Here is a 13,871-nt window from a genome sequence, read left to right on the forward strand (position 1 = left end):
GAAACAGGATGAGAGAACGAGACACAAAGACAGATACATCAGGGGGGAACGAGCAAGAGAAACCAGACAGCGAGGAAACTATCGAGACACAAACGGAGAGAGACATACAGAGCTGGGATGTGCTGCAGTGTGAGAAGCAGAGAAGCAGACATGGCGCTGTGTGTTTGTGTGGGTGTGGGTGTGCGAGTGCGCTTGTGTGTGTGTGTGTGTGTGTGTGTGTGTGTGTGTGTGTGTGTGTGTGTGTGTGTGTGTGTGTGTGTGTGTGTGTGTGTGTGTGTGTGTGTGTGTGTGTGTTTGCGTGCGATGTGGGCACTTATTAGTGAAATATGGAGAGCCATCCTCCTTTCTGCACCTGATTATGTACTGCATACAGAGGTCATTAATTTGATTTCCCTACCCTGTCCGGCTACTAGATTGAAGTGGTCCATGATATGACCCACAGTGGACGTCCAGAAATGCATACAGCGGCAGTATCCATCAATGTCTTCTTGACCTTCCAATTTCAATTACGGCGTAGACTGTATGCACCACAGATCCAAACATATCACAGGAGACTCTCCGGGTATGCATTGTGTCTTGGACTGTTAAATCCGCCACTGACAGAGGGATTTCATTTGAAGTCAGTCTCACAGAGGCCAGTACATGAATTTGCATCAAAATCAAATGCAGCGATAGCGCGCCATATCAACGAGAAGTCTTTATGTCAGTCTAGATATACACAGTTGCCAAATAAACACAACATGCTGTGTTATGCTGCATAATCAATGCCAAGAAATGTGTTATGATGTCACATTAAAAAATAACTTTCAAGTTGATACTGATGAGTATATGAACTTGGGTGCTTGGGTGATGCAGTGGTAAAGTGCCTGCCTACCACTGTGGTGGATCCGACTTTGTCAAGGGTATACTCTATACTGTACCTTTGGTTCTCAAAGTGGGGTCCACTAGGTTAATACATCTGGACGGGGTTGCACCACCTCACACTAAGTTAAAACTTAGCCTAGTTGTAACGTAAATGGCTTCTAAGTCAAGACTTACGCATTACTACATTTTCAGCTGTTGCACCACACACATTTGTTCTAATGTATCTCTAAGTAACTACTACATATTTACACCAGCCTTTGGGCAGCACTAAGTCCTTGCTAAGTAACCTATCTCCATGGGAGTAGAGCAACTCCACCTATAACTACGAACGTGGCAGACAACATTCGGCTATTTAATTGAATTCAATAATGAAAACGACCCATCTGTTTAAAGCATACATTAAGCCCTATATACATTTCGGCCATTTGAAAATAGCCGATCTACAAGCTCTCAATGTGTCTACTTGAGTAATTCATTTGAGTACTTTTTCAACCACTGCATGTTAGCCGCGGCAGACATACAGCACAACAGCGACTTGAACGGTGCTCTTCCCCCGAGTCTCCAAATATGCGTTGCCCTGCGTTACTTCACAACGGGGCAAAATTTATGAGGGGCCAATATAATTTGTGATACAATCTGTTTGCAGGGCAGTGCGAAGGGATGCACTCGCCCTGTGCACGTGTATCAATGACTTTGTGTACATTATGCCAGTGGAGAGACGGAGCTCTCTGTTGACAAAAGACGATTCAAGCTTTACTTCCTTACTGGAAACGGTTCGTTTTCATTGGATTCGGGAGCTATGATGTAATTTTCTGCGACTACACATTAAGAACAGGTTACGCATCACTAGTTACGTTATGCCATAAGCAGTCGTGGTGCAACACACGTTAGTAACTCACATAGTTACAAACTAACTAGTAGTTACTAAGCCTCTAGTAATGACTTTACTCCCTAAAGATTGGAAACCACTGTTCTAGGGATCTGATCTTGTCTTGACTGAACACCAACAGCACCATGAAGCGCAGCTCACACTCTTGTCCAATACTGTAACACTGATGTATGGCATTACAGTAGCAGCTGACATTGTGTTTTATCCTTGACCGTGGACACACGGTAGTAGAGCCTGACTAGTTTCCTCGTACCTGTCCGTGTTGTCATTATCCCTGTGAGCACAGACTGAGGGGAAAATGAGCTTAGTTGCTCTGGGATATTTGGGACTGCCACAGACCTCATTTCATCTGAAAGGCACGGATTCTGTCGTGTATGCTGTAACAACCTTGTTGTGGCCTTGTGTTAACATTAAGCACATTTTTAGTGCTCCCAAAATCCATATCCCTCCCAAAAATGCTAGATCATGAAGCCATATGTCTGGGTCATTCAATTTCTTTTAAGTAATTGAAAGACAAGTTGAGCACAGCACAGTCCCTTTTCCCACCCAGCAATCTTCAGGGTGGTAAGATAATGCAGTATAACACCTCTTCGTTTGTAATACGATGAAAACTCTCGATCAGCGATTCTCAGATTTTTTTTATTTATTTTAAGGACCCCTTGTTTGATATGCATTATTAGGCCATTCATCCCCATTTGATACCATGTCTTTGGGAATCCAATCTACAATGCAATCTACAGTAATTTAACTCGGAGAGTAAATCTGTAAACTCTCAGTACAGACCCGGAAGGGTCCATTTGGTTCCTAACTATACGAGGTCGGGGGTGTCACTCACCGAAGAAATTGCAGATCTACAAGATCACAATGACACGTTGTGAGCTGGCAGATTTGCTATATTTCCGACGAATGACACCGTCAAGCACTACTCCTGTCTCGTTACCATAGCAACCAATGCAGATAGATGACTCTGAATACACAAATCAGATCTGATCACTTCCCACATAACAGTTGTGGACAGTCAGTCCTAAAGACCAGATGTGATGAGCAACAAATAGTTTTTTCCTCCAGCCTGAACAAAGCCTTTCTTTAGATAAGAAAATGGCAGATAAAAAATGCGAGATCCAGGCAATCTTTTTGTGAGCATTTTTGCATGGATGAAAACCGCTTCAGGTCGAAAACATATTGGCAGCTTTTGATTGATTGATACATGTATTGAATATTTTATTAGAGAGGAATGCGGAACAGCACAAGTACAGTCAAAACACTTAGTCTAAAAGAATAACACCTTGCGCTCTTGTTTCCGTTGGGGTCCTAGTATGTATTCATTCAATTCATCAAATATTTACCTCCCGGATCTCTCTTTTTCTTTTTATCTGATGTTTTATCCCATCAGATCCAGGAGCACATTTTTAATAATATAACTCTTTTGACTATTACGTCTCCGGTGAGCACCTGGTTGCCTCCTCGCTCTCTCTCTGCCTTTCTTTAGTTGACCGTAAAACTCTCCTGCAGCCATCTCCCATCCATCACCATCTGGTTCACCGCCCCCACTGACAAGGACAGGTGCCGACTGCATAGCGGCTCATCCGGTCAGCAGAGAAGGTCACAGGGTTGCAACCTGCTGTCTCTTCTTCTTCTTCTTCTGCAGGTATACTGCACCGCTCCGGGAACGAGAAGCCAGCGGGAAAGATGATCACTGAGTCCTCTCACCCACATCACCACCACCACCTCTTCCAAATCATATACCTCAAGGCAAGAAGTGGTGCTGGACTGGTCAGTGTTGTCAGATTTTGTGGGAGAAATAAACAACAGGTCTATGAAAACAAGCCCACAAGAAGCGACTACTAGGCCACAGGAGCACTTTAAACCTATAGTACATCGGCTATTTGAAAATAGGCAATATACAACTCACATTGTGTTGCGATGCGACGCGTTGGGGGCTTGTAAAACATAAAAAATATATATATTGAAATAAAAGGTGGAATATATGGAAGATGTTTGAAACATTCTAACAACACAAATCTGTGTTACACAGGGACTCCCTGGCACAAAACATTTTCAGATGGGGGATTAGTGGCCTTGGAAACTCAGGCTTTTATTTTGATGATAGGAAGATAGGGGATTAAGGGGCAATTTAACCTCGCGTCACCAGGCTTTCTCAGGGGAAAGCCTGGTGTTCGTTTACAGCGGGCCGTTTGATCGGGTCTAGGCAGAAACCACAAGCAGAAGAAGCGGCGTGGCTTTGTTTTGGTTCCCCCCGTTTGTTTCCCCAATCCCTATTAAAATACTCGAGTAGTCTATTGTAGTCTTGCCAGTCGCTACGAGTTGGACTAAAAGATGCATATACGAATTTTCCAAAAGCACTTTTTAAACAAGCCTAAAATAAAAAATGCAACCCGCAATCTACCAATATTTACAAGCAACTTTACAGAAGTCGCTTATAATAAGCAGACATGGCAACACTGGCGCTGGTCTACTAAGACCACTTCCTTGCACCGCATGGGTGGAGCTTTTTCCCATCCCACCTCCTCCCACTTATTCTATCTCATCTTGTGGCCCATTATCATGAAGGCCCACAGGCCCTCGTAAAAAGAAGACATTTCTGAGAAGTGAATGCATTATGCCGCTATGTGAATGTTCACACTACTACCCTCTGTGTGAGCAGTGGACAAAGTACTGCATACCGCCGCTAGACACACGCTCAGCACGCATGTGCGTAGGGCACCACGGTGCCCAGGGGGCGCCAAAATGAGCCAAGCCGATCATTATAATATAATAATAACCAAATTAAGAATTATTTTCATTTTCAGATCAAAAACTAAACTACAATTAGACTGCACTCTGTCGAGGTGCCAACTTGTGTCTGGTGCACTCTGTGGCCATGCATGTATGGGCTACTTGTGCGCTATTTGAAAAATTATTTGAAATGTATTGTCTATATCATCTCGCACTTGTTGGTGACGTCACCAATAATGCTGGTACCTTCTTGGCTGTTGATGGTGACGCCACAAGGAATGTTGGTCCCTGATTGGCTAAATGCAAACAGATACGCGACAGATACACCACCGAATGCAGTACTTGTGCGCTCTGCTGGCACGAGTAATTAGGCTCCATTGCATTGACCGTTATAGGCAACAAGATAAGCCTACACTGATATTTTCTCTGCCGCCTAAAGAACCACAGCCTGCATGCATGCGTCCTCAAGTTGCATGCGTGCCCATGTGGTCTGGCAGTGAGTTAAAGTCTTTTTAACCAGGTCAGCATTGACCTGGCATCAGTCTACCGTACATACCAATGTTTCCTGTTGAGATTGTCACATTTCATCCAGGTTTTTTCATCTCACTCACATCACTTTGTCTGCTGACCTCACTCAGCAACGAAATAAACAGAAAATATAAATAAAAATAAAACAATTCACAGGAGGCAAGCAGTGATCACCCCATGATATGCAATGCAATGTAGTTTCAAATGCACTACATCGCAGGCGCTTTTTGAGAGTGAAAAAATAAGAAGACACGTGTGACATGTGTGATCTGGGCAGCTTGCCCCAGGAAATGTGCCAATCTCAACAGAAAACAATGGTAACATGCTATCTAAATTACATGTTAGCCTTTGCATAAGCTTGTAACGTTGTTGAGGCTTGGGCAAGTGCTACGGCAAGTGCTACAGACTTACGTTGGAAGATTGGGAGTGAGTATGCAGTTCTAATTGCAATGGGTAGATCATTCCACAGTTTGGGGGCCAGGAGGGAGAAGAGTCTGGGACGAGTGCTGTGGAGTGTTGTCCCGGATGTCTTCTCATAGGCTCTGCCAGCTTCCCTATATTAGCTGATCTGAGTTCTGAGAATTCTATGATTATATTAGGCCTACTCTGATTAGTAGCCTAAAACAAGATGTAAAAAAAAGAGCAATGGTGGTTATCACGGTCTGGCACTGGGTGATTAAGCCAGCCTAGGAAAACAAACATGTAAGTGATCATGTGTCCAAAAAAGGTTGCCCACCCCTGCTCTAAAATGGTAAATGGTAAATGGTGCATTTATATAGCGCTTTTAATCCAAAGCGCTTTACATAGATTGTGCATTACATTCACCCATTCACACACACATTCATACACCGGTGGCGGAGGAAGCCATGCAAGGCACCAACCTACTCACCGGAGGCAATTAGGGGTTCAGAGTCTTGCCCAAGGACCCTTCGACATTAACTCAGGGGGAGCCCGGATTCGAACTGGGAACCCTACGGGATTTATACCCTTCGTGCTCTAATACCAGTTTCTCTACCCCTGAGCTATGCCGCCCCCATAGTCTACAGACTATAGTGCAAGTACAGTAGTATATTGTCGTTGTCGGGTAGAAACCTTGTATGTCCAAAACCGTTTGTTTTGTATTTAGCATTTTAAAAATGATTTAAACTAGTGAAAACAGCCGATCTACAAGCAAACCGTTTGTTTGTATTTAGCATTTTAAAAATGATTTAAACTAGTGAAAACAGCCGATCTACAAGCACACAACGCCTCACAGCGCGAGGCGTTGTGTGCTTGTAAATCTGCTGTTTTCACTACTTTGGTGCGACGGCCTTTATATTATGAAGCAGGGCTTTGCTTTGCGAAAAAAAAATTACACATTTGAAACTTGGAGATACGAGGTTTCTGCCCGACAGTGACTATATAAACGACAGCTTCCTTTTGCTTAGCTAAATTTTGAGTAAATAGTTTGAACATTTTTCTATACTGCTCACTGAGACCAATTCCTCATTCTGTGCAAACATATCTGGCAATAAAATTAATTGCGATTATGAAATCTGGAAGGTGTCAGCATGCAGGAGTGAGATGAGCTGGTGGGGTCCTCACAATAAGTGCTTTGATTGATTGATTGATTGATTGATTGATTGATTGATTGATTGATTGATTGATTGATTGAAGACTTTAGTAGAAGTTTGCATAGAAAAAGGTACAGTTTCATGACGGTACAGTTCACTGGTACAAGGTCAACTAAAAGGAGGTCCTAGAAAAGTCTAAGCTTACCGTATTTCCATAGGAAACCATTGAAGTATCTCATATAACATTGAATGACAGACGGATAGAACACAGTACTATGCAGTAGAGTAGATATAGTAAAAAAAAGTAAATAAAAATAAAATAAACAGCAGGCGGTTATCTGCTGCCTCCATTGTTTTCAATACAGTAGCACTAGAACACACAGGCAGCTTTGTATGCGCAGCAGTGGCAAAGGAAGAGGGGTGAATACTTTCATTAGCATTACATTATTTTCCCTATATTTTCCCCCCGGATCATCCCCACCCTCAATTCACATGGATGAAATAGCCCGCTATTATGTTGTACTTGTACAGGAATCCAATAAGCTGCTGCTTAATGTGGGCCGATGCCAAAAGAAATTGACTAGAATCTGAGTTGGCCGCGATATGATCGTCGGGGGCAGAGTCATAAACGACCATGATCTCCGGTAAATGACAATCTCAATCAGTGCATGTATGAATGGCGAGGCGCGAGTCACCATGCGTGACTCTGAAAATTACAACAAGCCCTTCATCATCTGGCCAGAACTGCCTCTGACATCAAATCAAATGCGTGTCTACACCACCCCCCCCCCCCCCCCCCCCCACATCACCCACATCAACCACTCAATTAACCGTGAGTAACGTGTTGTTTTGACAAGGGAAATATTCTAGTGACATCATGCCATCACTCTCTGATTTGTGCTTTATGACAATAACAAATAAGCTACAGCTTAAATTAATCTAGAAATATGGCGCTTCAATTATTATGACGCTACCCGACTGGTGCTTTCATTTGCTTTTGCCAACCAGTATGTCCTTGACATGGACATTCTTCCTTTCCAGCTGTCAATTTTGATTACATATGTGGTGGTGGATTGCATGAGAACAATCAGTGGTCTGTTTGCGTATCTGCCTGTGAGTGATTTCTGGCGAGTGTTCTCGTTTTGTTCTAAATCGAAGCGATATCAATAAGATAGCGGGATCTTCAGTCACCTCCTTTATTATGCTATAGCTTTTTGCAATATCAAATAGTCAATCGGCTGCACTCACAGCAGGTGTTCGCCAGTCACGCATAGAAAACTTTTTTCCATTTGATATTGGAACATTTCTCGCTTGCAATCAATTTCAGAGACGGGCAATGTGGCTATTATAGAGATGAAACATCCTCTTAAATGGAGTTTCATACTGTGGGGGAGAGCACGGCATTCAACTACACATCAAGCTCAAAAAGTCCAAAAAGCTAACATATACTTTAATCCCAAATTCCTGTGTTATTTTCTTGTAGTGCTATGTTTATTTTCTTTTAGAAGAGAGGCTGAAACCGAGCAAAGTAATGCTTGCTGAGTGAGACCCCAGAGAGTATTGGCTGTCGACTTTCTAGCTGTGGGAGCACCGCCCTTGTTTGTATTCAGAAGTATTGATTGTGCTGTCTCAAGATCAGAGGAACAACAACATTCTTGTTCTTTTAGGAGGTTTATTCTGTTCCAATTCTAAATTCACACCAGGCATCGGACTGTGCCAATGAAGGCTTTTAACACTGAACACATTGTGACTTTACAGGGTGTATTCTACTACTAAAAAGTAGTAGATATGTTGATTATATGTGTACAGGTCTGTAGGCAGAGTTTGTTGTATATATGCATGTACTCCATTGTATGTAAACTATACTTAAGCATGTTTATTGTACGTATTATTGTATGATGTTTTATTTTAATTTTTTATAATATGTATACTTATGTCTGATTTTATAAAATAGGGGAAGTTATTCATAAGCCACCAGGCTTCTTAACTTCTCCTGCACAATATTGTCACACAAATGTATTGTTAATTGTATTTCAACTATGTGCTAATAAATAAATACAAAATACAAAAAAAAAAATCTATGCATGTATACCTACATACAACATGCAAATCCATGAGGACATTGGGCCAGCAAACTCCCTCAGCCCACCATTCGACTGATGAATGTCGATTCCCTAGACAATATTAGTGATGCGAGCTACGGCGCATATCCAATACCGTTGGGAAACCAGAGACAACTGCATTGTCACGTACAGTAGGTCTGAAGGGATTACAGAGCCAGCGCTCTGTGACCTGTATGGATTCTGTGGTAAAGACAGAGGAGGAGGGCTCTGTCTCATGATCAACAAGTCTTGTGCTTAGACCGTTAAATCCTCTTGTTCCCCAGACCTGGAATACTTGATGCTAATGTGTCAACCATTATGGTTACCTCAGGAGTTAGTTATTATTGCTGTGTACATTCTCGCACACGCACACAAAGACTTACTATTAAGGGAACTCTCAAGTGTTGCGCGACGCGTTGTGAGCTTGTAGATCGGCTATTTTCAGCACGCAACCAAGTGTAAAATCAGTCATTACGATGCCATCAGGGCCTGCCAAAATACATCTTATGATATTTAGTCGACTAAAATTAGACTAAAACTAAAACTGTTCGGGTGACTAAATTATGAATAAAACTAAAAGACATATGATTCAAAAGACTACTAAAACTAAATCAAAATGTGCTGTCAAAAACAACACTGCTTTCGAGGACATGGCAGGCTTCAGGAGCGCCAGGCGGTGTGTACAGCCAAAGCAAAGCGTCAAGGACGCGGTGCGAGGCGCTGTGTGCTTGTAGATAGGCTATTTTCACTATTTTAAATCATTTTTAAAATGATAAAAACAAAAGGAACAGTTTTGGACATACGATGGTTTCCACCCGACAACGACGATATATTTGTCTGACTCCGTATTACTGTACTTTTGCCCCTAATCTTGTCCTCAAAGTTTTTTATATAATGTATACCTAACTGACACCAAACTAAAATCCTCATTTGGTGTATATAAAAATAATTTCACCCACCCCCTGAGTCCTTTATACGATGTGACGTGAATTAGAATTTTCGGGTTATAGTGTGAGAGGGTTAAAGTAAGTATCACTTCAGCCATGAAATGAAGCCTTGTGCCTTTGGAGAAATAAAACTGACTGCCCACATTCCCCTTTTATGAGAGAAAAGAGAATCCTGTGATCCTCCTCGGGGCATCTTGATGGTTCCCATACATGGACCCCGCTGGGTGTAGCCGTCCACCTCCATATGGCAATAAGTGATGAATAGAAGGAAACAAGGGGAAGACGTTAAAGGGAACGCCTGTGGTGCCGATAGCGATAACAGCAGCTGTCACACCCAACGTGGTTCAAAGGGTGTGTGTGTGTGTGTGTGTGTGTGTGTGTGTGTGTGTGTGTGCGTGCGTGCGTGCGTGCGTGCGTGCGTGCGTGCGTGCGTGCGTGCGTGCGTGCGTGCGTGCGTGCGTATTTACAGATGGTATGGGGGGTGATCAGGTCGTAAAAATCAGACATAATAATACAGTGTAGTACTTGTGCTTATTATTGACATAATGACATTGTAGTATAAAAATTAAACACACACCCAGCAGATTTCCAAGAGAAAGATTTCCCCCCCCATTTTTTCCCATTTTGGTCGAGGAGTGCTGTCTGTAATTAAATACATATAAATATGCTGTGATTGGAAAAGTTACGAAAAAATAAAGAGCCTGTAACTGCTGAGAACAGTTTCTCTGGTTGGGGTTAAACACTTCAACAAGGTACACTTCACCTAGAGTGCACTCACTGGCATCTTTTGGCCAGTGTGTCATGCTATACCCCAAAGCAGTGGTTCCCAAACTTAAACTTTATGTTGGTTTGTTTATGTTGATAGAGAAAACAATGTTGCACATTAAGTTAATCATCTGGGGACCTCTCAAAATAAGGTCCCGACCCACAGGTTGAGAACCACTGCCCTAGAGTACATTGCCATCTTTTGACTTTTAAACCAAATGTTATATTGTTTTAATCATTCTAATTTGTCTGGGTGGTTTATAACAGTCTGACACAAATTGAATACATAATAATACTGCTTGCCTACTCATACTGGGTTATGGTACTTCCTGTTTACGGGGTCTGTGGACTGTGTGGAGAAGTTCACATGTGGGAGCATTTCCATTACCTCAAGGACAATGTCATAAATTTTACAGACAATGAGAGCGAGGCACGGTCGGAGAAGAGCCGTGCATATTTTCAGTGTATTTTATAGTCTCTGGCTCTGACGCCTTCACAGCGTCACAGCAAGGTAAACAACACAGCTGCAGCCAAAATCAATTACTTCATGTGTATGATGTCATGTTTGATTTAGGTGCCCCAGTTATAAAGCACCGCTAATACTATTGACTATTGTCAGGGCTTGTCCTTTGGCATTCCTAAATCAATCCGACTCATTATTAATTCAATTAGCTGCAGCTGTCTCTACCCTGCTATGCAGCAGCTGTTAAAAGGGCCCATTGTTTTGAAAGTAGAGATTAGAAACAACAACATTGCATTGTGGGATACAGCACACCTCGAAGACTGCAAGCAAAGATTGTTAATTAAGGGAGATACACTATTCCAATTGTGGCCACTAGCTAGAGGCGAAATGGTACACAAATCCTACAAATGGTCTCCTACATCATTTTGACAACCGAGCGTCGGCAGGTATCGCTACTCACCCCACGTAGGTTAGGGTTAGGTTTGGTTGTCGAAAAGATGACTTGTAGAAATAGTGACACGCTCCCTTGCTATTTCCGTCTTGGACTGCAAGCTTCTGCATGTTCAGCTGTTGGAACACAAGCCTTTGATTGGTTGATCGAGGTGCCCCAAATCAATAAAGTAATAAAAAAAGATGAATACTTTTTAGTTTGTGTTTGGCACTATTAGTATGGAGATGGAATGCCAATCTATACCGATGCATTGCAAGCTTGTAGATCAGCTATTTGAAACTTTAAAAAAATGTTTTTCAAAAAAAGAAAAAGGGCAAAGAAGTTTAGGGATAATGGGTAAGGAATGGACGAAAATATAGGGCCCAATTATTGTATTATCTTACTACTGTACTGTTTGCAAACTGTTAATAAAGTATTCAATCAACTGAGTGACAGTTTGGACTAGCTATCTAGAGAGTCGCAGCCAGTGGCGTAGACAGAATCGAACCGGCGACTGGGCCTGAGCCCAACTGGGTGGGCCTGGGTGCGCGCCGCGCGATAGCGCGCCGCGCGGAAAAAAATCCATGTTTTTCGGGTCGGATCGGGTCTTCTGGTGCGATTTGGGTCGGGTTTGCATGATTAAATAATCAATTCATGCGTGGAGTCCACTAGTGATGCGCGGGTCATTCCAGCCGTGCAAAAACAGAATGGCATATTAGAGAAGAAGCCGGTAACATGACGGCATGAGATGCTTATTTTAATTGACAACACTCCTGTTAGTATAAGACTATACACACGGAGCACAACGCTAATGTATCACAGAGAGATATTGCAGACTGACCCAGTAGCCTAGTCACTGGTGCAAGACAAAATAAACAACTATGAAGAGAAAAGACCGAAATGTTTAATTGCACCGTCAACTTTTTATCAGAGCTCTGACGCTTCTCCCTCTCCCACAACAAAAACAGCCAAGCCAGCAGAACGTAATTAACCAGTCTCACTCACCTATTGCTGCTTTCAAACGCTGTGTATTGTTTTAAGTCCCAGGAGCATGGTTTTCATATCATGAATATGAACTTTAGATTAGTCAAAAAGCTTGTGGCAGTAATCCACGTGAATCCTGTATACATTGTGCAGGCTGCAACAACTCTTGACAAGTAGCCCAACACGCTTAAGCATTTCCTGTAACGGTGGATTTCAAAATAAGACCCTGCCGTAATATGATGATATATAAGCAATTGGTTTTATTTTTAAGTCGACTACTTACAGGAAGTAAATGGACTAAATTAGAATTACATGACACACTAGTCTAGACATGCTTGGCTGCGAGCAGGGAAGGACGCTTGTTGCACATTATATTATACTGTATATCACTAGCGTCCACATGATGATGTTATGTTATTTTAGTTGTTGTAAGGATGCGACTATCATCAAAATGACTTAATGTGCTATAAAAAAATATAATATATGTAATAAAATAAAATAAATAAAAAATATATATAATTTATTTTTATTTTTTTTTGGGTGGGCACAAAAACGAAATGGGTGGGCCTAGGCCTAGTCAGGCCCACCCATGGCTACGCCTCTGGTCGCAGCCCGAGCCTGAAGCCTCAAAAGTCTAGTATCTGCCCTTGTTCCATAGGGATATCCCTTTGGAGTAATATTGGACTTTCACACGGGAGACCCGGGTTCGAAGCCGGGTGGGGAGGTTTGGATCACCTCCATTACACACGCACGCACACACACACACACACACACACACACACACACACACACACACACACACACACACACACACACACGCACACTAGAGTACCATTGTCCCACTAAGTGCCGCTGAGCGAAGAGCGATCATTACCACTGAAATGCCACAAGCTCTGCCACAATGTCTTGTTTATCAGGGCTGACCTTGGCTGCACTGCCTTGGGAGTCGCCCACACAAGAAAAGCTTCGTAAACTGTTTTATTTCTCAGGGATGCTTCCAAACCAGTGCATTTCGGTTTATCTGCTTAACATTTCAACCCTATGTACTCCATTGACTGGAGTCCCGAGGGCTCTAGTATAGTTGGTCTCATTATTTGGATTGGAACATTTTGTATTGACAGCTTTTAAACCGAATGCACTTTTAAAAACACCAGCATGGATAAAACACAAAATGCCCAACGGCTTGTTTCCAAAGTGTCCAAAAACACTGGACATACAAACAGCAAACAACATCACAATGAATAGATAGATACCAGAAAAAACATTGTTTAAAACAAGTTAAATAATAACATAAAGGGGGAAGGGGACACAGTGGATACAAACACATCTCACCAAGGGATTGATCCGTTCCAGCCCCTGGCCCTGGGGGCAGACAACCAAGAATAAATACAGAACAGTATGAGCGTCCCTAACTGTGGAGAAGTAGTTAATCATTTAGGAACGGTTCCATTTAGTATCTTAAATGAATTATATGTAACTTTAAGACTATAAAAAAATATGTATGTGTATTCATTTTTAGATGTCATTTCCCTTCATCAGTCTATATTATTGTGCTGAGGTGTTTCCTTGCAGAAAGACACATCCCCTGGCGGTATTTTTGTTCTGTTCCA

General features: G+C 42.3%; 1 pseudogene across 1 annotated transcript in view; it reads left to right on the top strand.

Moving 5' to 3' along the window:
* Positions 1–8: 8 nt before the first annotated feature.
* Positions 9–13,871, top strand: part of LOC308284849 (tumor susceptibility gene 101 protein-like) — a 133,576-nt pseudogene continuing 119,713 nt past the window's right edge. Inside the window, exons 1-2 of the transcript in view lie at positions 9–129; positions 3,402–3,505. The product of the transcript in view is annotated as a tumor susceptibility gene 101 protein-like (transcript). The remainder of the gene's footprint in view (positions 130–3,401; positions 3,506–13,871) is intronic.

This window comes from Nannobrachium achirus (assembly GCF_963921795.1).
Source record: "Nannobrachium achirus genome assembly, chromosome: 5".
Classification (NCBI taxonomy): domain Eukaryota; kingdom Metazoa; phylum Chordata; class Actinopteri; order Myctophiformes; family Myctophidae; genus Nannobrachium; species Nannobrachium achirus.